Source organism: Carassius carassius, chromosome 18 (assembly GCF_963082965.1).
Source record: "Carassius carassius chromosome 18, fCarCar2.1, whole genome shotgun sequence".
In the NCBI taxonomy this organism is placed as follows: domain Eukaryota; kingdom Metazoa; phylum Chordata; class Actinopteri; order Cypriniformes; family Cyprinidae; genus Carassius; species Carassius carassius.
The window spans coordinates 9661735-9666519 of NC_081772.1; the positions used below are offsets into that span (position 1 = coordinate 9661735).

General features: G+C 36.0%; 1 long non-coding RNA gene across 1 annotated transcript; it reads right to left on the bottom strand.

The window, feature by feature from the left end:
* Positions 1–938: 938 nt before the first annotated feature.
* LOC132091853 (uncharacterized) lies at positions 939–1829 on the bottom strand. The gene is made up of 4 exons (XR_009422148.1): positions 1748–1829; positions 1524–1571; positions 1394–1420; positions 939–1353 (listed from the first exon to the last, which is right to left on the bottom strand). It is a non-coding gene; the product is annotated as an uncharacterized LOC132091853 (long non-coding RNA).
* Between the last annotated feature and the right edge of the window lie 2956 nt (positions 1830–4785).

Below are 4785 nucleotides of genomic sequence, written 5' to 3' on the forward strand. Positions count from 1 at the left end.
TCTGTAGGAAAATTACATAACATTTCAGGTTATCAAAATGCTGGAAACTAAATATTTAAAATTTGTGCTCTCCTCCTAATATTACTCAATTATGTTCAGTTAGCCTACTAATTTAATATTTACTTTAATTAAAAATGTTGGTCTTCTGGTTCCCCACATTCAGCAGACATGGGGAAAAAAAGTGTTTATTACGTTTGAAATCTGGATATTCATCTTACAAAACGCAGGGACGTTATATTACAGATGCGTGCACTTTATTTCATGTCTTCTGAACTGTTGACAAGCACCCGCTTCCCCCATTGAAAGGCTTGGAAGAACAAGTACAATATTTAATATAACTCAGATTGGATTATTCTGAAAGAAGAAAGTCACATACACCTAGGATGCTTTGAGGGTGAGTAGAAGATGGCCAAATTTTCATTCTGGAGTAAACTAATCCTTTATGGAGAGATAGTAGTATGTTTAACAGATGGCGTGAAGACATTTTGAGTTGAAGCAAATAATTGCTGTATTTGATTTATTTTGTTTATTTATCATTGCAAACACAACCAAAGATATGCACAAAACACTAAAACAACTCTGATGAGTCATGAAGGTGTCTTAAAGGTCAACACACACATTTGTGCTCATGTAAACACAAGTACACATAAACAAGAACCTAGGTCACACAGCTCTCATCCAAGTATGACATACTGTGTTTGGTGATACGATTTTTTTCCATATCATGTTAAGATCATCAGAGACTAAGTATAAACTAATGAAAGTGAGTAGGTGTAGCTTAGCTCAAGATAAATCTTAAATCTTTTTTTTTACTCTTCTTTCCTTACAGCTATTTGTTTAGTCAGTTTTAGACCTTTAGCTAGACCTTTCTATAATATTAAGGGCCTGGGGATGACAGGGATGGTTTGACTTTTTAAAGAATTGGGGGTGTGGTGGAAGAGGGTAAATCAGGCATAAAACCCAACTGTTTTTCATGTGCATCATTTTGGAAATGTTGTCATACTTTCATGACAGTGATGCTATACAGTAATGTGCGGTATTGGTTAATGATCTAGGCTGGATGCTAAAACACTGTAGGTTTGAAACCTACACAGGATAAGACATGAGGTGTTACCATTGTGCCCTTAAGCACTTATAGCTCATGAATAGTTACAAATCTTGTTAACTGTCTGACTTTTTTGCTCTTTTTCATTCCATGAATGGGAATGAGCAGTATTCATGTTTAAAGGACCATAAAAGAACAATAAAAGTGGTTTACTGTTATTGACAATAACAAGTTTGCCATCAGTTTTCAGAAGATGAAAGTGTTATCTTTGTCGTAGTATCCTTTCAGCGTTATGACTGGCATCAGCGCTGTTTTTTAATGATGACTTGCTCCACTGCCGCCCGTCACCTGCTAGTGTAACAATGACTGACAGCCCTATAGTCAGTGGCAAAAAATGTCTTAAAATTACAATAATATTATTTCTCGCAATTATTTCTGGAGCAGTACACCGTCAATAAAATAAACTAAAAGAATTTACCTGTGGACAGGTGGCTTTAAAACCTTGATGGGCCGTATACCTGTGGTCCTGACACACAATAAAAAAAATTTAAATAAAAAAACTGAAAAAATGGACAATACAAAACCATGCCAATATCAGTGGTGGGTGCAGGGGCGTCGGACTGGGGGTAAACCCAGTACTGATTACCAGGGCCCCAAAGGAAGAGAGGGCCCTTGAAAAGTTTGGAATATATTTTATTTTACTTGGATATTTTCATGGGCGGGGCCATGGGGCCCCATCAGGACTGCCTATGCATAGGGCCCGGGATCTTGTGCAACGCCCCTGTGTGGGTGGGTGGATAGGGTAAAATATAAAACAATCACTACAAATTAATGACATAATACAAATTATACAGATTAAATTATACAGACACTTAAATGGTATTTAATGATTTTGTAGATTGCATTTGTGCACGATTAAACTTAGCAAAAATTATTGTACAAAGCAACTGAATTTCTAAAAGAATCATCTCTCCTATCATTACAGTATATGTCCAACGACACCTGACCAAACCTGGAAAACAGGTCTCATCACTTCTGCTTGTAGGAGAACGTGCTAACAGCTGTAATAAATAATAGTGATATCTATGGACTTTTATGATAATCAGTTGAACTAGCTAGCTGTTGTTAGCAATTTTTGATGTTTTATAAATTTTTTATAAATATAAATGTTAGTGAAAAGAATAATAATAAAAAAACTTTTAGATATCATTCCACATATATGATGGACATTGGTTACGATAATATTTGGTATCTGCTTTGAAGGCATCTTGAGTAAAACTGCTTCCTATTTAACAAAGCATGTGCAAAACGCTTGAACTGGAAGCGGGGAGACCAGGTTAACAGAATACGGAAGTCTGCTGTGCATAACCCCTATAATGTACTTGAAAAGACTTAAGCTGTCTTTTAAAAAGACATGTGACATGTTTTGAGACCAGTGTGGTGCACTTTTTATGATGGATTGGCACAATTTTTTTTCTATTTCATTTGGACTATTGAATATAGTCATTGCCATTATAAAGCTTGGGATAGCTTTTTAAATATAACTCAAATTGTATTCGCCTGAAAGAAGAAAGTCATATACATCTAGGATGGCTTGAGGGTGAGTAAATTATGGGTTAATTTTCATTTTGGGTAAACTATCCCTTTGAGTTAAGGAGCAAACAGGAAGTGGTTACTGTGTATGTACTGTCACCTGGTGGCTGTGCGCAGAACCTACATGAGTCATTGTTTTTCTCGCATTCTGAGAAGGGGAACCACAGTCAAAAATAAAGAAAAATAAAACCTTATGAATGAGCATGAGTAATCTATGAAAGTAAATTAATAATGGAATGAGAGAGCGATAGTGATTCCTTGTGTAAACACAGTCCTACTGAGGCTCGCTGGATTGCACAATTGCACGCACATGCACATCCGTGCAACACACTGTTGTAGTCTATGTTTGTAATCACAGACCTCTTTTTTATTTTGCTTAAAAGAAAAAACTTAAGAAACGTTTTTTTTTTTCATTTGTTTCACTAACAAATATAAAGATGAAATATAGAAATAACAAGATATAATATATTGAAAACTGCACAAAATGAATAAATGCCTAAAATTAAAGGCATAAACAAGAAATCATGTCTACTATATGTTCTGTGTAGGCTACAGTTGAATATGTGTTTGAAAGAGAAGTTCGTGTTATGCAAATTCTCCTCTTGTTGTAATGCAGAAGTTAGCAGAGGAGCCTGAATTAGACCCAGTCAGAAAATAAAATACAAAATTTTAAGTCTGCTTGTCTATGAGCAATGAGAAAACTAAAAGAAAGTTAATGCACATAATTTCCTGGTAAAACAGATTTCAGCCAGAATGGGTCTGGTGTTGGTCACTTATAATGTCATATAATCATTGTCTAATGCAATAAAAGTGTTTAAGTGTTTAAATTTCATTAGCTAATTAAAAAAAAATTATTGAGTCTTGAAAATTGTACAAAAAAAATTGATATGCTTGTTTTATTTATGAGGTGTGGTTTGGGCTTGCTCCCCTCCGTTAAATAAATTTATAAAACCGAGGACAGATTGTATTGATACTAGGTCTATTATTAGAGAGGACTGCGAGGTAGCCTATCACATAGGCAGACATCTTATTGTACATTTCTCAAAAAGATGTTTGCTCAGTCCGACCAGCGGAAATGAAAGCTTTTGAGGAATTCCGGCAGTTTTTATTTGAAGCAATCTCGGACTTTTAGATACTTCACTGTAAATGGAAACATGGGAATATGATGAGACAGAGAGGTATTTTGTGGGTCACTGTGATGCAGCTTCATTCGTATGAAAGGTAAAAGTTAACTCGTTATTATCCGTTAACGCATTAATTGATTAACTTTATTGATAAATTTTATCGCGCGTTAACGCAGTTTTTTTTATTATTATGAAAGTCCATTTGTCACTGGCTATACACAGACAAATCATGGGTCACAGGAGGGGATGCTCCCGATATATATATAGGGCTGGGCACGTTAACGCGTTATTATCGTATAACTTTACTAATTTGAAATAAGACGTTTCCGATAGACTGTGGACAGCACGTGAAGACAGTAGTTAAGATTACGATAATAACGCGATAACTTGCCCAGCCCTATATATATATATATATATATATATATATATATATATATATATATATATATAAGAAAATGTTACATTTTAAATTTAAATAAAATTGGTTATTGGCTATTTGACCAAGAAGAAGAGTGATGGGGTGCTGCGCCAGATGACCTGGCCTCCACAGTGCCCGGTCCTGAACCCAATCGAGATGGTTTAGGGGTGAGCTGGACCGCAGACAGAAGGCAAAAGGGCCAACAAGTGCTAAGCATCTCTCGGGGAACTCCTTCAAGACTGTTGGAAGACCATTTCAGGTGACTACCTCTTGAAGCTCATCAAGAGAATACCAAGAGTGTGCAAAGCAGTAATCAAAGCAAAAGGTGGCTACTTTGAAGAACCTAGAATATGACATATTTTCAGTTGTTTCACACTTTTTTGTTATGTATATAATTCCATTTATAAATATATTCCATTTATAAATATATATTCCATTTATTCCAAGTGTAACGGAGGCCAGCGAGTAGTGCTGTACAGGTAAACCTCACTCCCCGATCTCAAGAGACGCACTAGCGACAGACACTAGTGGCTGTAGCCAGTTAGTCTCCTTGTTAGTGCATCCGCCTCCCATGTCGGAGACCCAGGTTCAAGCCCCACTCGTCG